Genomic DNA, 25373 nt, shown 5'->3' with positions numbered 1-25373 from the left:
ACATCTGGATGTATAGAGCTTTTCTAACAGTAAAGCATACACTATAGTCTGAAACTGATTTGGGTTCAGAGTTCAAGAAGAAGAGAAGACTATAGTACTTTAGGGAAATTAAAAGGCATTACTACTAATCCCAAGTTCCCCATGAAATCAAAGACCCATTTTTCCAATATTAACATCTTAATGAGGTTTCTTGATTACAGCAAGATACGGAATAGCACTATATCCAAAGAACTAAAAATTAATGTCTCACAGAAAGCAATGGAGAGATATATAATAGATGTGAGCCAGCTACACCATAAAACCACTGATTAATTGTGAAGAATGATAGAAGTAAAGGATGTCATCAAGCAATCAATATGAAATTTAAAAAGGATTGTAAAGCTGAACAAAATAATAAAATTAATTTTAAAGAACAAAGGATTAAAATCTTAAGTGAAATAATGAAAAAAGTACAAATGAACAAGGAATAGAACTATTTGGTACTGGTTAAAATATCAAGAACTATTTCTTCAACAGATAAATGATCAAATGCTATGAACAAAGAATTTTCAAGAGAAATGCAGAATATTAACAAAAACCACATCAAAAGTTGTTCTAAATCATTGTTAAAAAAAAAAGAAGAAAGAAAGAAAGAAAGAAAGAAAGAAAGAAAGAAAAGAAAGAAAGAAAGAAAAGAAAGAAAAGAAAAGAATTATTCAATCAATAAACATTTATCAACCATCTATTATCTACTAGATACTCTTCTAGGTTGTAAAGATACAAGATCAAAAAATAAAAATGAAACAATTCCTGTAATGCTTGAAATCATGTAACGAAGTCTATCTTGAACCCAGATTATATTGGCTGAAGAGAGTCAATTATTAAAATTTTAATGTGAACATTTATATCTTGGAAACTGGATAAAGCTACAAATTTGGGCCTGATTTCTTATTTTGCTGATTTCTAGACTTAAGGAAGTAATGGAGAAAGCGTTAATAATTTAGATTAAACCTTAAAGTCTGTCATGCTCAAAGAAATGGTTGTTAAAAATTTACCAGCATATCCCTGCATACTCCATGTTGACTGGCTCTACAACATATTTAGCTAATCTAATTTCAACTAGGCTTTCACTACAGCATAGAAATTTTGTTCTTCCCTAAATGATTTACTATTGCAGTTACTACAGTGGTTGTTCCTAACCATATACACCACCCTACAATGAGCTCTTGGTGGAGCAAAACCCTTGACTTCACTCTCAATTCTTTCCTACTTTACTCCAGTTTCTGATGACAGGTATCCATCTCTTTTCCTCAAAAAGGCGAAGACCTTCATATTTCTTTTGATCTCATCCTCCCTTATCTCCACCAATATATAATTCTCATAACCATCCCATTTTTTAATCTTCAATCTATCTTTCTCTAGTGGCTCATTCCCTTCTATTTACAAACATATCCAATCTCCATCAGTAAAAAAAAAAAAAATCCCTTGCTTGACCTTCCCATTCTTTAAAACTATGGTACACTATCTCTTCCTTTTCATAGCCAAATCCTCATGGCCTCCATTTCTTCTCTCACTTCTTACAATCTGATTCCAACCTAATCATTCAACCAAGAATATTCCCTCCAAAAAAAACTAATTGTCAAAATTAATAGATCTTTTCACTATCCTCTTGGATACCCCTTCTCTTTGATTTTGTGAGACTGTTCTTTTTTGCTGGATTATCATTCATGTGCTGCTTCATAACTGTAGGCATACACCCAACATTTTGTCCTAGAACCTCTTCTCTTCGTGCTCTATTCTTTTGTTGACCCTATCAGGCAGGATAGTAACTCTGTAAAGAAGATTCATATGCTTTCTCTCCTGGGTTCTAGTCCCACATTAAAAATTAGACAATTTAGACTCAGATGTTCCATCTCAAATTCAACAGAACAAAATTCACTATCTCCTAAATTCCTTATTTCTATTGAGGGCACTATCATCTTTAAAGCTATACAAGTTTAAAACCTTAGAGTCAATCTTGAGTTTTCACTTTTGTCACCCATCATAATTAGTCTATGACAAGTTACTACCACAACTGTCTTAGCAGTTGGCTTAGGTAGTTCATATGGCCACTATTCTAGTTCTGCATCTTATTAACTTTAACCTGGATTGTTAAAGTAGTCTACCAATTCTCTCTTCCTACTCCATTCTGTTTTTGATACAGCTGTTGAAATGATAATCCTAAAATATATTTGATGAAGATTTAAACATTTTATCCTATAGATGAATTACCCATGGCTCTCTGGAAAACTTTTCAAGGACTCCAGAGAGATGGTGACTCAGTACTTCAGCCTTTTAAGGATGATGAACTAATTGGATGCTCCTAGCCATATAGTTGCTCAACATTGAAAGAGCTTGTCATTTGTCATGATCTAGAAAACCCTGAATAGTCTCTTGGTTTTTTTCTGCCCCATGAGAGTGATTCTTATTATATGTCAGACTAATTTCTTTGAGAAAACTTCTTTATGGTAGGCATTCTTATATCCATTATGAATATGCAAATTTGTATGACCAGCATGGATTTTGCAATCTTGGGATATTGGTACCTAACAATTTGCATACAGCATACTAAGGGAGCTTGTTCGTGTTCCTTTTTTAAAATAATGTTGAACATATCTAGACTGCTTATCTTACTGTGACATGAGTTCAGAGCTTGACTAAGATCCTTATGGACTACCAGTCTAAAGAATAAAGTTTGCCTGATAGATTTAGAACACCTAGCACTAAAAACTACAATTCCTTTTTTATGATTTTATGAATTTTTCTTTTTTAAGTTAGCTTACCCAATAATCTAATTGGATTATCTATATAGTTTAGATATTTAGTGAGAAATTTTGAGTTTCCTCTGTGATTTAAGGGGGGGTGTTCTTTTTTAAAATTTATTTTATTTTTTTCAATTTCATGTAAAAACAATTTTTAGCATTTTTAAAAATTTTGTGTTTAAAATATTTCCCTTCCTCCTTTACTGCCTCATTGAGAAGGTAAGCAATTTAATATATATTAATATAGATGTACAGGTATACAAAAAATATATTTCCATATTTAACCATGTAATGAAAAAGAAAATATGCTTCAATCTGCATTCAGACTCCCTTTTTCATCATAAGTCCTTTAGAATTATATTGAATCATTGTATTTCTAAGAATAACTAAGTCATTCACAGTTGATCATTATACAAAATTGTGGTTACATGTATAATGTTCTCCTGATTCTGTTTACCTCATTTTGCTTCAGTTCATGTAAGTCTTTCCAGGTTTTTCTGAAAGCACACTACTTATTATTTTTTAATGCACAATAATATTCCATCACAATCATATATCATGATTTATTTAGCCATTTTTCAACTGTTCTGCATCCCTTTAATTTCCAAATCTTTGCCAGCACAAAAAGAGCTGCTATAAAAAATTTTTGTACATCTTGCTCCTTCTCTTTTTTAAAAAAAATTTCTTTTGGATACAGAGCTAGTAGTGGTTTTGCTAGGTAAAAGGGTATGAGCAGTTTGATAGCCTTTTGGGCATAGTCCCAAATTGCTTTCCAGAATGTTGGATCCGTTCATAACTCCACCAATAATTTTGGTGTCTCAATTTTCTCACATCTCTTCTCACGTCATTTTTCTTTCCTGTCATATTAGCCAATCTGATAGATGTGATATGGCACTTCAGAGCTGTTTAATTTTTATTTCTCTAATTAATGATTAAGAACATTTTTCCACATGATTGTAGATAGCTTTGATTTCTTTGTCTAAAAACTGTTTAATAACGTCACCATTTATCAGTTGAATATGACTCCTATTCTTAAAATTTTGACTTCTCTGTATATTTGAGAAATGAGGCCTTTCTCATAGAAATTTGTTGTAAAAAATTTACCTAATTTTAATATAGGATTCTGGTTTTTAATCCAGTCTGCTATCCACTTCCATTTTATGGGTGAGTTCATCCTACTCACATTAATATGATAACTTATGATAACTAAGTGTAAATTTCCTTCAATCTGATTTTTTTCTCAATTTATCCATCCTACCCTCAGAAATGTTTTGCTTCTAACTATCACCTCCCCCAGCCCACCTTTTCTTCTATCAGTCCTACTTCCTTTTTCAGTCAGTCCCCTGACTTCCAACTTCTCTGAAAGGTAAATTACATTTCTATAGTCATCTGAATGAATAGAATGGACATCTTTTAAGTCAATTGCAAGTATTTCCAGCTATCTCTCAACCTCCATCTTTCCCTCCTTGTAAAAGCTCTTTCATTTTTCTTTTATGTGACATAATTTATTTCATTCTATCTCTCCCATTCTCCTCTTTCTCCCAAACTTTCCCTTCTATTAAATCCCTCTTTGTCACTCCTTACTTTTATTCTCTTGCATATCATTTTATCAGTCAACTTATACCTGTGTCCTCTGTGTCTGTACTTTTAATTGCCTTAATAATGACAATAAAGATTTTAGAAGTCAAAAATTTCATCTTCCTAAATATTCCCTTATGATTTCTCTTTCCTGTTTACCTTTTTATGATTCTCTTTACTCTTATATTTGAAAGTAAAATTTTCTATTCATCTTTGGTCTTTTCATCAGGAATACTTGACAGTCTTCTATTTCATTAAATATCCACTTTCTCTCTTAAGAATCATACTCACTTTTGCTGGGTAGGAGATTTTTGGTTGCAATCCTACTTTCTTTGCCCTACAGAATATCATATTCCAAGTTCTCTGATCCTTTAATGAAGAAGCTGCTAAATCTCTTGTTATCCTAATTATATTTTAATTGTTTCTTTCCTGCTTGCTTGCAATATTTTCTCCTTGACACAGGAACTCTAAAATTTGGTTATAATATTTCTGAGAATTTTTATTTTGAAATCTCTTTCAGGAATGATCAGTGGAAGCTTTCAATTTCTATTTTATCCTCTAGTTGCAGAATCCCAGGAAAGTTTTAGCTGATAATTTCCTGAACTATGATGTCTATAGTCATCTTTTGATCATGACTTTCAGGTCCAATAATTCTTAAATTATCTCTTTTTTATCTTTTTCCAGGTCAATTTTTTTCTGGTTAAATATTTCCTATTATCTTTATTTTTTCATTTTTTTAATTTTATTTTCATGTTTCTTGATGTTTCATGGAGTCATTAGCTTCCACTTGTACAATTCTAATTTTTAAGAAATTATTTTCTTTGGTAAGCTTTTCTACCTCCTTTCCCATTTAACCAATTTTGTTTTTAAGGAGCTTTTCCTTCTCATACAATTTTTGTATGTCTTTTTTTATTTGGCACATTCTGCTTTTGAAGGAGTTCTCTCCAGTGAATTGTTGTGTCTCTCTTACCATTTGGCCTGTTCTGGTTTTTTAAACTGATCCTTTCTTCAGAATTTTTATGCCTCTTTAACCAACTGATGGCTATTTTTAAAAAATAACTTTTTATTTTCAAAATATAGGCAAAGATAGTTTTCAATATTCACCCTTGCAAAATCTTGTGTTCCAAATTTTTCTCCCTCCTGTACCCCATCCCCTCTCCTAGACAGCAAGTAATCCAATATATATTAAACATGTGCAATTCTTCTATACATATTTCCACATTTATCATGCTGCACAAGAAAAATAATATCAAAAAGAAAAAAATTAAGAAAAAACAAGCAAGCAAACAACAAAAAATTAGGTGAAAATACCATGTTGTGATCCATATTCAGTCCCCACCCTCCTCTTTCTGGATGCAAATGGTTCTCTCCCTCACAAATCTATTGGAATTGGCCTGAATCACTTCACTGTTGAAAAGAGCCAAATCCATCAGAATTGGTCATCACATAATCTTATTGTTGCTGTGTACAATGTTCTCTTGGTTCTTCTCACTTCACTTAGTATTAATTCATGTGAGTCTTTCTGAAATCATTCTGCTGATTGTTTCTTATAGAATAATAATTCTCCATAACATCCATATATTATAACTATATATTATACATATATATTATAATATATATACCATAATGTATATATATTATAATATATATTATTAACATTCCCCAACTGTCGGGCATCCACTCATTTTTGCACATGTGGGGTTCTTTTCTCTTTTTAGTTATCTCTTTGTGATTCAGACTCAATAGAGACACTGCTGGATCAAAGAGTATGCACAGTTTGATAGGTCTTTAGACATAGTTCCAAATTGCTCTCCAGAATGGTTGGATCAGTTCACAACTCCACCAACAATGTATTAGTGTTCCAGTTTTCCTACATCCCCTCCAACATTTATCACTAACTTTTCCTGTCATCTTAGCCAATCTGACAGGTGTGTTGAGCCTGTTTTCATGATTTTCTTATATCACTCACATTTCTCTTCCCAAATTTTTCTCAACCTCTCTTGTTAAAATCTTTTTTTTTTTGAGCTCTTGTGGAAATGGAGTGGGGAGAGGAAGGAGAGGTACTGAGACCAATTCATATCTTTCTTTGAGGTTTTGACTGTTTTGACATAATTGTCTTCTGAGTTTCTCTTTTGATCTTCCCTCTTACTGTAATAACTTTCCAGGATCAGGTTCTTTTCTGTTGTTGTTTGTTCATATTTCCAGCCTATTTCTTGATTTTCAACTTTATGTTAAAGTTGTGCTTTGTTTGTGGGATGGAGTGAGCATTGTCCCAAGCTTCAAATTTTTCATGCTGCTGTTTTCAGAACTAGTTTGGGGGCGGCTTAATTTTTCAATTCTTCCAAGGTGATACAATCTAAAGAAAGATGTGATCATTGTTCTCCTGAGTTGTGTTCTGGTGTGTGATTGTGCATAAACACTCTTTGCCACCCTAAAACTATGAACCAGTGTTCCTGCTCCTGCTAGTATTCCTCCTCATTGTGGGATTGTGACTCAGAACCTCATATGGACAATGCAACAAAGTCTTGCACTCAGTGCTGTAATCTCCTTCAGTGCAGCAAATGCCCTCTGTAATCTCCTTCTGACTAGTTATCTAACTTCCTTACTATACTTCTTATTTAATTGTCCCCAAGGCCTGCTTCTGGCTTCCAGGGCATAGACTATGCTAGACTGAATTCTACTGTACCTTTCCTGCAGACCTTCTAAGCTCTCTTGGGCTGAAAAATTATATCACCCTGTCCTTATGTTAGTTCTGTACTCCAGAATCCATTTTGAGGTGTCATTTTAAATTGTTTGGAGGGAAATTTGGAAGGGGTTAAGTGAGTTCCTGCCTTTACTTGGCTCTACCTCCCTCAAGTCTTTCCTATGTATTTCAAGAATCCTTAAAACAACTAAACCCTGTGTTAGGATTCTTACAAGGTGTTAAGTTGGTTGTCTAATTTAGCATGGTATTAACAGTTTTCTAGTTCAGAGTTCACACCTTTCACACCTTTAAAAGAGCATATAAAAGGACAAGCTCACTGGAAGCTCGAGGAGATTCAGAACTTCAGGGGACTTTGGGAGATTCACAACTAGGCTTGACTTCCGGGAGTTCACAAGGCAGGAACCCACAATCCTATACTCTTGGAGGCGGAGTCTGATTCATTCCCACTTCCACGTTTGTGCTGGCTGGAGACATTCAGACAAGAGCTCTCAGGAACCAAGGAGAGAGATAGGCCTCTAAGAAAACTAACCAGAAAAAGATTCAGGATTTTGAAGAACACAATAAAGGATCTGGACTTTAACTCCTGGCTGCATTTGGGGTGATTACACAGAACTGAAAGGAAAGCTACCTCCAGAAGCTCTCCAAGAAATCTGCTCCAAGAGAACGACTACAATTTAGAGAAGAAGAACATTACAACCCTGGATGAATTTCATAATTCAATAAGGGAAGGTCACAAGAGATTGAAAGCTTTCTATGAAAGGAACTTCTGTTGGGGGAGAAGGATGAAATTTTCCTACAATCCCTGTCCCCCCAGATAGCTCTGAAAGGGAGATACTGAAATTGTAGGTGACACTGGATCATGCAGGCATCAGAGAAATACACACCAGACAGATAGGGATACAGAATTACAGTCAATCACTCAAGAGAAAAAATGGCTTCAAGAAATGAGATGCTTGGCCACATAGGAAAAAAGTGGGTCTATAGAAAGGAGCAGACACTGGGAATTCAGCTGTGCAACACAGAATAGATGCTTCGCCTGAAGGGAACTCAGTGAGAACTCTCTAAGGAAGAAAAGGAACTTTCAGACTCTACCTACAACTAAGAGATATGAATCTATAACATTTGTATATTGCATGTGACATCACTGTACTCTATAGTAAGTCTATACTCTTTCCATAGATAACATGTATTTATGAAAAAGTCTGGATTTAGGGGAAGAATATTTTGCAAGTATTATTCTTGCTATGTCATTTGAATAAATAACTTTGCTAAGAGCTAATTAAATACACTTGTTGATTGTTTTAAAAAAGCATATTAGTTGTGGCTTATGAAGTATAGTATTAGGAATGTAGACCCACAGTTAGAACCTAAGGTAGTAAGCAATCTTTGAGTGCAAGTATAAGTTGGGGAAGTGGAGTCCTCACCAAAATAGCTGTTCTGAATATTCTGATCTTAGCTTCCCATAGCACTACCTCTCCCCCACATTCTTAGCTGAGGATTTCATCTCATACTTCCCCTAAACAATTGAGGCCATTTGTTGAGAACTCCCTCTTCTTCGTTTCCTATTCTTATATCACTCAGACATTCCCCCCAGACACACACATTCTATTCCACCACTGACTGATATGACAAGGTAAAACTTTCTCATTGCTAAGCAAACTCTTCAACATTCGCCATCAATCCCACCCCTTCCTATCTTTTCCAGCAGATTCTTCCCTTTATCATACCAAATCTTCAATCTTTTCCTATTGGAATAATATTTACCATCTTTCCCAACTTTTCCATATATCTACAAACATTCCTATATCTTTTCCATCCTTAAAAAAAATCATCATTTGCTCCAATTATCCCTGCTGGCTACTGTCAATATCTCTCCTGCCATTCTTGGCTAAATTTCTTTTTCTTTTTTTTTTTTTCAATTCAACAAAGCATTTATTAAGTGCCTACTCAGAGCCAAGTATTGTGCTAAATGTTAGGGATTACTTTTTTTTTTTTTTTTGGAATTTTTTTTCACAGTATATATGCATGAGTAGTTTTTTTATAATATTATCCCTTGTATTCATTTTTCCAAATTATTCTCCCCCCCTCCATTCCCTCCCCCTGATGGCAGGCAATCCCATACATTTTACATGTGTTACAGTAAAACCTAGATACAATATATGTGTGTAAATCCCATTGGAGAATGGTTTGATTTCTTATAAATTAGGGTCAGTTCTCTATATATTTTGGAAATGAGACCTTTGTCAGAACCTTTAACTTTAAAAATATTTTGGCTAAATTTCTTAAGAAAGCTTATTGTTCTTGACCTCTCTATAGTATTTATAACATTACTTTCTCCTGAGATTCCTCTTCTGTTCTTCCTAAGTCTCCTTTGCTTAGATCTTCATCTAGGTTATTCACACTAACCACAGATATTCCCCAATAATATGTTCTTGATTCTCCTATTTTCTCTACTATTTCACTTGGTTTCATCAATTTTCAGATTCATTTATCATCTCTACACAGATAATTAACAGATTTATATATCTTGCCCTAACCTTTCTCATGAAATCCATCTATATTATAACCAAATTTTCTCCATTCTACTCTCTCTCCTTCCAAAGTTTTTTATTTCTGTCAAAAGTACCACCATTTCTCCAAGTAAAACTGGATCAAAATCTTTGTGTCATCCTCAACTCCTCACTTGCATTTATCCCAATTATACAATCTATTGTCAAGTCTTGTTTTTATTTTCACAAGAGCTCTTTTATACATATCTTCTCCATTCACAAAGCTACCAGTCTAATACTGGCCATTGCTTCAAACCTGAACCACTGAAATAAACTATCTCTTCTTGCCCCAATTCTCACTAACCTAAACTCCATTCAGCTACTAAACTGCAAGTCTGCTTTTTTCCTAACTTGAAAGTCTGATCATGTCAATTCCTTATGCAATAAATTCCAGTTCTAGTTCCTCTAGAATACTCTGGCATTTAAAGTTCTTCCCAGTGTGGTCCCTTCCTATCTTTCCAGTCTTTTTCTTTACTCTTTTCCTTGAACTTTACAATATAGTACTGATCAGAATGGTGCTTCTCTAATACAATATTCCTCCTTCATACATAGTTATTTGCATGTTGGAGGACTGAATTGTGGATTGAATGATAGGCCTGGAGTCAGAAAATTCAAAGCCAGTCTCAGATACTAAATGGTCATATGACCTTGGACAAGTCACATAATCTTTGCCTTGGTCTCCTCAATGTAAAATGGAAGTAATACTACCCCCTATCAAATTATTATGAAAATCAAATGAAATGATATTTGTATAAAGCACTTAGGATAGCGCTTGATATATAGTAATTGCTATTTAAATGCTTATCTCTATCCATATTCCTTTACATTAGAATATGAGCTCATTCTAGACAAAGACGTTGTTCTTGCCTTTGCTTGTATCCCCAGTGTTTACCTTCCATGTAGTAAAAATTTAATGAATGTTTGTTGATTCATTGTTTAGTTGGTTGAAACTGAGGAACAACTCTGCTAGTTTACCTCATACTTGGCAAGTTGACAAAGATGACAAAAAGAGAAAATAGTCAGTGATTTAAAAAAAATAAATAAATAAAAAAAATAAAACAGGCTTCACTACTGATGAAACTGTGAATTCAACCATTCTGGAAAAGTTTGTGATTATTAACTAATTAATCAACAAATATTCATTAATGGCCTATTATGTTCTAGGCATTGTACTCAGTGATAGGGATACAAATGTAGAGAAAAAAATGGTACTGAATGCTATGAAATTATAATGGCCAAGCTTAGCTGCAAAAAACAAATATGAGAAGGTACCATCCTCCTTTATTTGCAGAAATGAGGGATTATGGGTATTAAACATTACAGATAATATAATTTGTGTTGTTTAGGTTTGCTGAAGGTTTATTCTCTTTTTTTCTTTGTTATAAGCATAATTCTCTGAGAAAGGGGTGGAGGAGGAATATAAAGATATAAAAAAGATAACACATGGAAATTATAAAGCATAATACATATACAAAAGATATAATAATTATTTTCAAAGATCAATCAAGCATTTATTAAGCAATGATAATAATGTTACAAGTACTATACTTAACACTGTGGATACAAAAACAAATAATTAATCAATCCCTAATCTAGAGGAATTTATATTATGCTAATAAAGTAACTAAAATATCCAGATCCTTTGACTCAAAGATTCCACCACTGTGCATATTCACTAACGAAGTCAAAGGCAGAAAGAAATACATACTAAAATATTTATTGTATCATTACTTATGACTAAAGACAAAACAAATTGTGGCATATGAATATAATGAAATGTTATTGTACTCTAAGAAATAAATATAAAGAATTCAGAGAAGCCTAAAAAGACTTACATGATAAACTGATATGGAGTTAAGTAAATAAAACCAGAAAAACAATAAATACATACACTTACAACTACAACTACAATAAATAGTAATTTGCTATATAATTATAATGATTTATCTTGATCCTAGAGAAGTCATTCCCTCCCTACATTATATGAGGGCAACAGAAAGTGCAAGACTATAAGCATGAAATGTTATATCAACTATCAGATATGATATTTTAAAAAAATTATTACAAGACATTGCTTGGTTGAAGAAAGAATGATATATTCAGAAACAAATATATTTTTTTATTTTAATAGTTTTTATTTCCCAGATATATGCATGGGTAAATTTTACAACAGTGACAATTGCCAAACTTTTTGTTCTAATTTTTCCCCTCCTTCCCACCCCCCACAAGATAGCAGATCGACCAATACAAAATAAATGTATTTTAAAACAAAATAAATCAATAAAATAAAATAATTTTAAAAACAATAATACACTTTTGTAATACTTTGATGTTACCAATTATTTTCTTTACAACAAATTATTTCAAATAGGTTTTGTAAATATTTTTGTCCCCATTTTACAGATGAGATAATTGTGGTTCATAGAGGTAATATCTCATAGCTAATAAATGAAGGAGCCAAGATTTAGACCTAAATCTTTCTTAATTCCAAATTTAATAAGCTTTCCATTGCATTATGCTGCCACCATAAGGAAAGACATTCATATTACACTTTACAATTTACAATATGCACTCTATACTTATTTCCTTTGATTCTCATAATTCTGTGAGATTGCTCTTACAGGTGTCACTAATTTGAACTCACAAGTGAAGTTAAATCTTGACCTATGGAATAGAATATAGACTTGGAACAAGGAACAACTGAGTTCAAATTTGACCTCCAGCCCTAGCTGTGTGATCATCGGTAAATATTAAGTTTCTGTGTCCTCACAAAGAAGATAATATCGACTTCATCGAGTTCTGGAAGCTTTAAATGAGTTTATGTTTGTGAAGCACTTTGCAAACTTAAAAGACTGTTATTGTTATTATTTTTGTTGTTCAGGTCTAACTCCACTTTGTTGGCAAAGGTATTGTAATAGTTTGCCATTTCCCCCTCCTGTGTGTTCCCATTTTAAAGATGAGGAGCTGAGGAGCAGAGGATAAATGACTTACCCAGGGCCACACAGCTAATTTTAAAAAAATCAAATGTTTCTGATTCCAGATCCCAGTGTTCTATCCACAGTACAACCTGTTACTATTATTACCTAGGCATTCAGTTAACAATGAAATTCTCTAACCCTGGATTGAGGGAAGAAATACTTATGGAACTCACATTTTGATAAGTTTAATAAAAACTTTTGATCACTTTAAATAGGCCTGCAGTCAATTGACCATACTGAAACTCTTCAGGCTTCTAGAAGATACCATGTTGCCATGATAGTAATTTTTACCCATAACTTTGTATCTTTCTTAACTGTGCATAATTCCTTCATTCAGTGCAGTTAATACTATTTTTAACTGTTAACATTGTATTTTGATTCTTCAAAATTTGATCATTTAAATTAAACTTAAAAGAAATTAAAAACTGGTTAATTATAATGAGCAAAGTTGATCCAGGTGAATAATGATAAGAGATTTGACCTGGAATTTCATTAAAATAGTGAACTCCCAGGTGAGGAAACTCCTTCTACCAATATGGTTGGTACCTTTGATGGGGGCTGAATACATACATACCTTCAAAGTCTATTAGGAACCTAACTCCATTTTTGTAACCCCACCTCATGCCAGCTTTCTCCTTGTTATAGCTAACTCCTTTTTAGGATTAGTCTGTTTGCTGACTCAAAAAGGTTAAATCTTTTTTAAGAATTTACCCTACTATTTGTAATCTCCAACTTGACACATCTTAATGGCAGCTTCCTCCTTAATAGCATCCTCCCCGCCTGGTTAATTGTGAGTTCTTCTAGGGAACCTGTCTTTCCCCCTTGTCAAGTGCTAAAAATCCTTATTGATTTAGTGTACTCTTAGCAGCAATAAAATCTTCATTCCCTGATTTAGAGAAAATCTAAGGCTTTACAATATATAATACAGTAAAACTCTTTTAAGACAACCTGCAAAACTAGCCTATAACCCCAATATACTTTTGGAGTATCATCCCTATGCCCCATTTGGTGGCTTAACCCTATCATCTTGGTGGCTTGGTACCAGGAGAATCTGGCTGCAAATTAACCCCATCGCTTTCTATGAAGACATAATCTTAGAAAGTTGCCTAAAGACACTAAGAAGTTAAGTGATTCAGGCAGTTATATAATACCATCAATGGTAGTAGTTACACCATGTTCTTCCTCATTCTGAGGACAGTTCTCTATCTGATCTGCCACATTGCTTCTAAGTATAGCTCCCTCCCTTAAGTAAAAACATAGGGGATAGGGAAGTGATATATTTAGAAATGAAAGGTAATAGAAAACAAAAGGTAGGAATAATTTTTAAACTGCTTAAATAGATTCAGACAATTCTACCTTGAGAAGTATTAACCATTCAATGAAGAGAAGCATTCATATCAATAAGAAATTTCATTTTTAAAAGACATTTTAAGAAAAGAGGAAGATATTAACCATTTACCATCTTCTACCTCACTAACTTTAACTTTAAAATGCTACATATTTTTCCCCACATTGACTTTTTCCTCTCATAGTATTCTGAGTTTCTATGAAATAGATCAAAATTAATTTTGATTTTAGTCCTCACTCTTTGTCTATGATGGTGTCAGAGACTAAATTTAGCAAAAACAAAGGGATTGTTTCATTTATTAAGATGAGAAGTTAATTCTAACCCAGTTCAAGATCAAAAACTCTAGTTTGGAAGGGAAAATATTTAAAGATAACATTTTATTTGGCTGCTTGAGTTTGTCTAAAATCAAATGTAGAAGAAAAATATTTCTTAATCTTATAAAATTTGGGAAAACAATGATTGACAAACTGATGGAAGCTACAGATAATGAATTGAATATAGTATCATAGGGTTTTCTTACCATCTCAAAAACAAGGTGTGAAGCAATTCCTGAATCAGCTTGAGAGAATTATAGAGCTTTGACCACTGGATAAAGGCAATTGACACCGTATGGAAAATAACTAGTGACTAGCTTCATGGACCTAATTTTTTAAAAAGCATATATAGCTGTTGAGGAGAGTGCCTCAAGAATATACTATAGAGAATTTCTCTTTCCCCTTGCTCTGCACTGGTTATGATATCCAGTAAGGGAATTATTTTCTCACAAAGAGGCAATATAACCCACAGTTTAAAGGTCAGTTCAAATGCTTTTGTTTTGTTTTATTTTAAGTCAGTTCAATCTAACAGAAGAGAAAGAACCAAACTCCAAAGGGAAAAATTACTCTTAGAGGGGGACAAGTGGCTTTTTCCCTCTCCTCCCTCTTTGCCCTCATCATATATATCCAATATACCCAATTGGGAGCGAAGACACACACTCCAGACAGACATAATGAGGTAGTCAATCAAAAGAAGCAAAAGCACCCAAGAGCAGGACATCTGGCATCAGAGAAGGACGCCAACAATAGACTTATAGGAGAGCTAGCTCTTTCAACTAAGAGCTGGACTTCAAAGGACACTTCCCAAAGAGAGAAAGGACTTCCAGGTCCTACAGTAGCATTGTCATTTTAGCAAATGCCATTTCTTTGATCTAGCTGTGTCTACTAGTTGACTACTAATGGGAATCACAATGTTAGGGACTCATAATCTGTAGTTCTAGAAGAGTAGTGCCAAGGACTATAACATGGGGTAGCAGCTACCTAACCCATGAGTGTGAGCACAAGTTGGAAAAATAGTAGAGTGTGGCAGGAGGAGGGAGATAAGAAGAGAAAGAAGCTCCCCACCCCCTCCAAATTTGTATTGTTACACAGGCACTAAACCAAGAGATTTAGTTTCTCATCTAAAGATGAGACAATAACTTTTAGTTAAGCTCAGAACCCCAATTCCTATGGAGAGAGACTCACTTTTAAACAAAGCTCTTTTAGGGATCAGATTTTCCAAGGCATATAGGCTTAGGATTTTGTAGGGGAACAGTCCAGAGTGAGAGATATAATTGTATAATATATCTAAAAACTGGGTAATATTAATTTTGAAGTAAATTCTCTCCCAGCTTTGGGGTGACTTGTCTATAAAATAAAACAAAATTCTTCTTTAACATAGTAGAATGTTATAAATAATAAGCAGGCTACTTTTAGAAGGGAGGGAACATATATGAATATTGAAAAATAAAAGCAATTTATATGATTTTCTGAGAACAGACACTGTGCTCTACAAAGGGTCAGAGTTCTGGCCTCCCTAATTTTTTTCCAACCCAAGAGTGCTGGCTAGTTCTGTCGTCATCTCTCTGCATTAATCTAACTCACTCTTTCACCTCCCTGCCCTGTGGGCAAGGAAAAGCTAGAGGGCCCTTCTTCAGAACCCACTGGACAGCTTTCCTATTTTACTGAATCCCCAATCTTTTGAAGGTTTTTGATGTCCCGGCGACCTTCAGAAAGCCAGCGTTGTACTGTAATATTTTATGAACAAGGAAGAAAAGTCCTGAATATTGTATTTTACATCTCAACTGAAATAGTCAATGCCATAGAAACTACCTAAGCCATAAATATACATATAGATGTGTGTATATATACATGTATATATGTGTGTGTATATATGTATACATATATATATAAATATATGTAAATCTTTCCTTACACATCTGTTTATGAAATAGGTTTTCCTTTGAACATACAGTAGAAATCAATTAGAATAAAGCCACAAAATCCAGGAAACTCTGAATTAAGACTCCCACAGCATTTTAAATACATACTTATATGTTTGCATTATGATAAGACACAATGTTTCAGTACATGATCAAATAACACTAAGGAATATGATACAGTATTTGAATAATATATAATTCACAAATACAGATTAACCACTATGTGGGTACAAGGAAATATTTCATATGCTAATTATAAATTATCAAATTACAGTGGTAAATTGACACAAGAGGTTCTTAAAACATCAGGTAATGGAAACACTTTATCATTTTTATGAACATAAAATATCCAACATTGCCAAAAAAATCTTTTTTTCCCAATTTGTTTAGTTAAAAAATGACAAGAATATTTTTATGAAAAATACTATTTATATCAGAAATATATGTACTAAATTCCAGCTCAGAAAGAATTTCTAATTACAAGGACTTCAGTATTTTAAAAATAAAGCTAAGTGGCTATTTTCAAGTATCTTTTGTAATAACATAAACTTTGTTTTCATAAACAAACAGATATTTAGATGGATAAAATACTTTTAAAGAAGAATCAAACTTAGAGTTCTTTGATTTTTAAAAAATTGTTATTGTCCCAGACAACAACAAACTTATTGGAATTTTTTCTCTATTTTAAAAGTTTTATTTATTTTAAAATTGATTTACATAATTCTTTACTCCTTGACAGAACTTTGTCAGGGCTGAATCTTCACATTTTATCCACGGACTAATACTTGGTGTTAAGTTTTGACCCAAAAGGAATGTCTTTACCTATTGATAAATCTCTTTAAGAAGGAACATGGCTGTCACATATCCTGGCAAATAGTTTTAACTTTCTTTGTTTCTTAATTGGGGCTGGGAGAGGTATGAGAGTATGGAAAAATTGGAGAGAGAAAGCAGATTTTCTTTAGAAGAAAAAAAATAAAATTTGCTTTCTAAAAAACAAGCCACTATAGCCAGCTTTGGGGGATAAGCCTTTTGGCAAGTAACTACCTTGATATCTGAATACAAACTGGGTCAATAAGGCTTTTTAATTTTGAAGGACCTGCCAGCATTTATATTTTGCTAGAATAAATCTTCAAGATTCTACAAGAGGTCCATAAGCTATATTGTGTCATAGACCTCAAATCCAATAAAGCCTATAAAGCTTTTCTCAGAATAATATTTCTAAGTGTATAAAATTAAATATATAGGAATACAAAGGAAATTATTTATATTGAATATTTATTTTAAAAATTTTAAATTCACAGACCCTAGGTTAATAATCCCTAATTAGAGTAACCTTGACTTCACTGGGAAGCATCAGAGAACTTTAACTGACGTTATTAATGACCACACAATTAAAGAACAAGGTAATAAATATTAAGTACCAAATTAGTGTCAGGAAAAATAGGCTAAAAATATTCAACAGCTACATGCAAACAGATTCTCATAAAAATAAAAATAAAAAGCAATAAAGATGATGACTGAGTATATTATTTTTCCCCTTGGATCTGCAGCCTGATTCTCATTTAAGTTGTCACAAATTCTTACAGTCATTGAATGCACAGTCCAGTGTTTACTTTCATGACCACTGTAATAGCAACAGAATACATGGAAAATATTTGGATAAATTGTCTGACCTTTTCTTTGGCAATATTGGCCTGAAGTTAGCACTATTCCAAGTACAAGTCAGAGTCATAGACAACTTCCCTTTATTTTTATGTATTCATTAAGCTTCTAACCACAATCAAGCAACTGTTTCTTTGGGCCCACCATGTACAATACTGGGCGCTGGGGGAAATACTAAGAGATATAAAGCATAGTCTTTGCTTTTAGGGAGTTTACAATTTAGAAGAGGAGAAAAACACAGGGGGCAATTGTGGTACAATTGAAAAAGGACAAGTTCTGGAGTATAAAGCTTTATCAGCTATGTACTTAATCCATCTACACGTTCTTGAATAAGTCACTCAAGTGCCTCAGTTTCTAGAAAGTTGATCTAGAGGACTTCTAAATCCCTTGTACTCTAAATTCTTTGATCCTATAGATGAAACAAGCATCTGACCATCTACAGCTTTAATAAAGATTGGCTGAATTGAAATCTTGAATTGAATAAAATAAGGTACCACATAAATGCCAGATGAAATCTAAAGATAATAAGTGCTATGAGAGTTCAGAGAAGATAGAGCAATTAAAGAGAAAATTTGATGGAAAATATAGCAAATGGGGTAGCCCTTGAAGTGTAAGTAGGACTCAAAATAGAAAGAAATTGTAAAGCTATTCTAGGCAAGGAACAATGGCCATGCCAATAAATTTTGGGTTCACTAGATTTATCCTCTCATTGAGTGAGGCAATAGTCAACTAATTGATGGTTAATTAAATTAATATATATATACTCTTTATAATCTGAAAAAGATATCTAAGAAATTACCTATATCTAGCAACCTCAAGATGATATTAGTACTTCAGAATTATTCCATATTTTTATCAAAATGTCTATAATAACCTATGAAAAATAAAAGTTCATTTTAAGAAGTCACATGTAAGCTGCAAGGAAAAGTCTTTGAAACTACCATGAATGAAAAGAGTACTGTCATTTAATCTGCTTTTTATTTCTTACAAGCAAAGAGCTGTTTTTATTTCTTGATTCCTAAGAAACCCAGAACTTCTAAATATAATGAAGTTCTCTAATATCCAAATTCTCTATCATTTTAAAATTGAGAGAAAAGGGTTTTATATTCCAATTCCTGGGTAAATCAGGATAAGAAAACATAAAGAAGCTTGGCTTCATGTTGGCCAATCATCTCTTCTGGATGCCTCTAGACTATAAGGACTAGAAAGCTTCTCCCTGATAAAGACAACCTGATAACTCTTTAACCATATCGAGTCTGTGATCCACCATACTTAGATAAAGGCCTCGCCACAAAATAGAATTTCTTCCACTGACAACTCAGATTCTACTATGAATATGTGTGTATACATATATAAAGTGTATACACAAAAGTGTGTTTGTGTATTTCCCCTTGGATTAAGCATAAAATTTCTTCATACATTTCTATTTCATAATACACTGTAGGGTGAATCATATCCCTTCCCATAAGGAAGGACTAAGGTATCTAGAGATCTATGAAAATCTTCTGAAAGGGGAAAAAACAGAAATCCAGGGATGACAACATTTATACTCTTCACAATTTTGCCCTATCTTGATATATATTTTCTTAAACACTCCTTGATCTTCCTTCCATTCCTTATTCACTTCTCCATCTAACCCTCACTTCCTATTCTTCTCAAGTATCAATTTTCTCCTAATTCACCTCTTTTGAACCTTACACATACGTTTTTATTTATCTAATTATACGCTCATTTATACAGGGTTAGCTCAAGTAACAGCATGAAGTGAAAAATGTCTTCAGGAATCTCACCCTCTTTTTAGCACCTGGTACCCTCATGTTGTCAAATCTCCTCTGCACCTCTACCAACTTAATGACCCAAAATATCTTCTGATCTTGGAAGGTCATATACTTCCAAGTATATGGTTTGATATTCCCAATCTATCTTGTTCCCCCAATGTAATTCCATAATAGAAATCCCACAAACCTACCTATCCAATATCTTTGCCTACCTCTGTCCCTACACACGCACATATATTGACTCTCTCTAGAAAGTAATTAACTACCTTATTTGATAAAGTAATCCTAATGTGACAACTAATTCTAAGGGGTCCTTACCATCAGATCAATGTATTTTCAGATTCTTCTCCCCTGCCAGATAATGTTTATTTTACATAGTGTGGACTTCTAGTGCCATTATCCTTGCCTTAATAGCTCAAAGAAGTAAATTTGATGATGAGAATTTTAGGTCTCTTAGGTGAGAAAGTACTATGACAAGTTTAAATTGATAAGGCCTTGAAAATTACTTTGCTTATAGATTTTTTTAAAAATCATGGCTGTTCACTTATACTTTTTAATACTATATAAATGTTGTTAAAATGATGATGATTATTACTATTATTCCAATTTCATCTGTTTCCCATTAGGCAATATAGCTACCTTTATTTTCGTGTTTCTTCTTTTTTTAATCTTTTTTTTTAACTTTATTTATTTGTAGGCTATTATTTTTCTTAAGGCCTATTTTGTTTTTATCCTATATATCTGGTTCAGTAAACTGGACTCAAAATCAGTTGAATGACTAGCCCCAAAGAGTAATGATTAATGGATCAATGTCAATTCAGAAGGAAATCTCTAGTAGAATTCTCTAAGGCTCTGTATTACTGTTCTGTTCAACATTTTTTATCATGTCTTGGATTAAGACAAATGGGATACTTAGGTTTTCAGATGATTTGAAACTGGGAGGGATAGCTAACACAGTAAGTAAATGGAATGAATCGAGAATCAAAAACATCTTAAGAGGCTAACATAATGATTAAAAACTAATGAAATGAAATTCAGTAGGAATAATTATAATATCCTACATTTAATTTCATAAAAATTAACCACATAAATACAGGATAGGAAAATATAGAAAGATAGTATTTCACCTGAAAAAATCCAATGGCTTTGGTGGCTTATAAGTCACTATGAGACAATATGAGGGTGATATAGCAACACTAATAGCAAACAAAGTCTTAGACTGGATTTTTAACAACCTAGTGATCAAATACATGTATGTATGCAAACATATACATATATCACACATACATACACACACACACACACACACACACACACACACACATATATATATATATATATATATATATATATATATATATATATATATATATATATATATATATATAATTAAAGGCATCTAAGTGGCATAGTGAACAGAGTTCTGTGCCTGATTTTAGGAAGACCTGAGTTCAAATGTGACCTCAGAGACTAATTAGCTATATAATCCTGGGAAAGTCATTTAACCTCTACCTAATTTTCTTCAGGTATAAAATGGGGATAATAACAGCATCTATTTTGCACATTTTATTTGTGAAAATCAAATGAGATATTATTTGCACAGTGTCTGACACACAGAAGGCTGTATATTCCATTTTCTTCAATATGTATGTGTTATGTCAAGTATATATAAAGGTAGAGTTCCTCAACCACCCTATTCAGATAGGTGAGGTTTTAAATATATAAACAAAATAGCTTTTACCCCAAGATATCTTCATAAGGCATAAATCTCTTTGATTTTATAAAATAATAGCAATAAATCTATAAGTTAGCTCAATCTAGAGGGATTCAGCCTTGCAGTAGAGTTGAGGACTCCATTTGGAGTTGAGCCTCTTTGAGGAAAAGATAATTTCTCTCTTTCTTCTCCACCTTGTCTTCAACCCCTAACCACTGATCATGTCATTAAAGAGTAGTAACATATGCAAACCAAAGGAGAAAAAGACACATCTATGGCCAAACATAGATACAGACAGATATCCACCCAAGGGAGAAAGTAGCTTCAAAGAATATGGTACACCCACACCTTTGAATAAATTGAGTTTGAGATGTTAGGAGACCCATTCAAGATGTCCAAAAGGACTTGAACTTGAACTTTATGAAATTCAAGAGAGATATTAGGGATAGATGCTTAGATAGACAGATCTGAGAATTATCTGCATAGAGAGGTATGGTGTGTGTAAGGATTAAACATATTTTAATGATAACATCAACTTTCAAAGTAACAAAAAAAAATGTTATTGTTATGTTTAACCAGGAAAATAGGTAAGGAATTCATGTCAGGAGAATGAAAGATAAGATAGAGACAGCCAGAGTGTCACTTTGGTACCTCCTAGATATTACAGGGACCAGAGGTATGCTTCCAATGTGTCTGTTAGGTCCTCTATGGGGAATTCATAGAAAGACATGTTTAAAAATAGCACAGGAGGAGAAAGCTCGGATGAGCTACTGAACACCCACACCACTGAAGTCAGGGATTCATTAAAAAATCAAAGTACAAATTCATAGTATAGTATAGTATAATAACTAAATCATTCCAAGATATGTAATTTAAATTAATTATTTGTAGCTTAATAAATTACTCTATGTTCTTTCTCCCCACAAACATCACTGAAAAACCTGAGTAGGCCAACCTCTACTTCTCAGGTAACAATGCTTTTCTAGTCTTTCTATACTATTTGTCACTTTTATGATTATTCCTTTCTCAATACTTTTGTAAAATATTTTATATGTATATTGTTTCTATTGAGATTTCTTTTCCTGCTCAGGAAGAAGTTAAAATGATACTTCTTTAATAAATGTCTCTTCATAATACTATTGTGTCTTTAAGCAAAGTTTTTAAATAAAAGCTCTTTCTTAAAAGGACAGTGGTGAACTTCCTGTTTGTAAAACAGTGTTTTACTTTTTCCCAGTACTCTCAAGTAAGTGCCAAATAAAATCCCTAATATGGAATTTTAGCCTAAATGGTCGCAAATTAACCAAAGAGAGCAGTATTTTATTTGAAATAATTTGCTCACTTTTTCCATTTTTGGCTTCTGCCATAAGAAATGAGATACGGTTCATTTTAAATGTAAAACTTTGTACACTATGCAAATCATGTCTGTGTGTCAAAGAAAAATAACAAACCTAATGAGGAATGTTAAAAAAGCAGAACCCATTAGTTTAAAGATACATAGGAGCAGCCAAAGATGACAAACATGCATAAAATTCAAAACATGGTGGGAAAGGGAATAGGCACTGAAACACATAAATCAGTGTTTTGAATTCTTTTTCTCTGTGGGTATAATTGTACCTTAGTTTCCTATAATGATTTATTGAGGTAAATATTCTGTATGGTTTAACAGCTACAGCTTCAAAGTGTCAGGCACAGGCTCTCCTTTATTCATGAGGCAGCTGAGTATTGGGATGTGAATTCACTTCTGTATTCTGGGACTTGGCAAAGTTTGTTTTTAAGGTTCTTATAAAGAATTCATGTTGATGCAGCCTATTCAAATGTGAAAAACACTGTGCTGTAATGAGTGAAATAGAAAACCTTTACAGTAATTCTGAAGAAAAAAGTAAATAAATTGAAATAAGTCATGCAGAAATATCTTCAGCAAAGTAAGAAATGCCCTTGAGTTAATCTTAATCTACTTTTTCAAATTTAGGTAGTCTACAAATTCCACCTTTTGGTGGGACTAATAAATCCAGGCACTGGATTTAGCATCAATTTCAAAAAAGTAAAAATTATGAAAGAGAAGTAATTAAGTCTTGGTTAACAATAGTCACATGACAAATTCTTTTGAAGATTATAACTTTATAGTTCATAACTTGTTTGAAAGTAGAGAAATTTCTCAAACTCATTTTGTGTTGCTTTTATCTGTAAGCATATTTGGAACAGAACTTTTACATGACTTTTCATGGTGAGGAAGCCAACATGAACCATGGGAATCTCTGAGCTTACCCATGACTTGGACCAAGCCCCCAGCAGGAAGTACAAATTTTGCCCAAGAGACACATGTGCCTTTGATGGACCATGAATTGGACAGTGGTTCTTTAGCATACCCATGCTCCTGTCCATCCACAGTGGCTCAATACCTCTCCACAAGATGGTTTACCAACTTCAGGGCACAGGTGTTAATTAAAAATTAGTTTAACATAGTGTAAAAGAGCCTCAATTCCTATAATGAAATACTCTTTATTTCTAAGTTAGAAAAGCTGGTTAAGTTCATAAACTTTCTTTCTGAAGAAAGGTATTATTATTAATAAATGCCTTTTGTACTCTAGACCCTGTCTTTGATTGAAACTACTCATACAATTATAAACAGATCAAAAAACTTGTTTAGAAAAGTGCTGAACACACATTGTCTTTGGTAAACATATGAAGATTGATTGCCTAACGCACAATCATTATCAAAGGCTTCAAAAGAAATTGTGTTAATGCCAACACCTCGAAGAATGTAATTTTCCCCAGAAATTCAAGAGCTAAGTAATTTTCTACAACCTTGGATAACATAGAAGTGGGGAAGAGAGAACATATTATAATTTTCTCAGTTATGTAGACATACATCCAATCACCAGATTTGATACTGGATTTTTTGTTTATAATTTTTTTAAAAAATCTGAAAATCTAGGCAAAATTGTTCTCTGTATCATACAGAACATTGATTTTGTAATTTGAACATAGAATTCTATTTGATAAAGTTAACAAATTTGGATACTCCCAAAGAATCCCTCAAAAATAGTATACCTTTCAGTAAGTTAGAATACTATACTTTTCCCTTCAATATTAAAGGGATATGAATTCCATTATCAACTTCTGATTAATTTGAGATATACATTTAAGAAGATAGCAGTAGGAGTGATAAAAATTCAAAATCTGGGAACAGATTAATGGAAGAACAAAGGCATCACAACACTATCTAACAGCTTTCTGAGCCCAGTCCTGCAATGGAAGTTCACATAGTCATATGAAATTTATTCAGCCCAAGAAATCCACCTAGAGCTTAGGAGGTGCAAAGATTGCATTCTGTCTCCCCTTCCCTCACCTAGCCAGAGACAACAGCAGGGAGAACAGCTAAGCTTCCCTGGATTTATGGCATCCTCTTCTAACCAGCATAGGAAACTCTTTGACTCAATATCTGTTTCTAGCTTCCTCTTTTCTCTCTCCCCACCTTCTACCCACTTTCCTCTCTTTTACCATTTACTTTATTTTTCAAAAGATCTATTATTTCTTCAATAAGAGTACTTCCTTCCCTGACCCAGATAACAGTGCTTCTGTACCTTAATTTCATGAGCTGTCATGTCTCCCAAAATAATGACCTGGTGGCCCATCTCTGGATGATGAGCCTCTCTTATCTTAGATAGACTGGTCCTTGGACTGTTAACAGTCTGTGGCCTGGTCTGCATTCCAAACCTCTTCAACTTGATAGTTTGAGCTTCTTTCTGACCTGCAGGCACATCACAATGAAGTGATAGAGTGGTGTCAACTCAGTTAATTCTATTTTAGATAATTTCTCCTATTTACACAGACATCTAATTTATCCTTTTCCCCTCTCTTTCCCAATTCAGGAAAATCTCTATCCTTCCCTCTATAATGAAAATAACAGAAACCCACATTTATGGCACCCCTTTTTGCTACTTCCCCAACCTGATCCTCACTGTTAGTAGGCTGGATTCCCAGAGAGGCTGCTGCTACCTGAAGAGTCTAAGGGTATAGTCTATAGGTTCTGTATTCCTGAAACT

At 33.3% G+C, this 25373-nt stretch overlaps 1 protein-coding gene across 2 annotated transcripts in view; it reads right to left on the bottom strand.

The window, feature by feature from the left end:
- SOX6 (SRY-box transcription factor 6) overlaps window positions 1-25009 on the bottom strand; it is a 701644-nt gene extending 676635 nt beyond the window's left edge. For both annotated transcript variants that reach the window (XM_074275215.1, XM_074275217.1), the window contains exon 1: window positions 24912-25009. The gene's annotated coding sequence lies outside the window, so the exon portion shown is untranslated. The remainder of the gene's footprint in view (window positions 1-24911) is intronic.
- Window positions 25010-25373: the final 364 nt, after the last annotated feature.

The sequence above is a fragment of the Sminthopsis crassicaudata genome, chromosome 6 (genome assembly GCF_048593235.1).
Source record: "Sminthopsis crassicaudata isolate SCR6 chromosome 6, ASM4859323v1, whole genome shotgun sequence".
NCBI lineage: Eukaryota > Metazoa > Chordata > Mammalia > Dasyuromorphia > Dasyuridae > Sminthopsis > Sminthopsis crassicaudata.
Note: the sequence above shows the minus strand (reverse complement) of the source record. Positions and strands in the feature narration are given on the sequence as shown.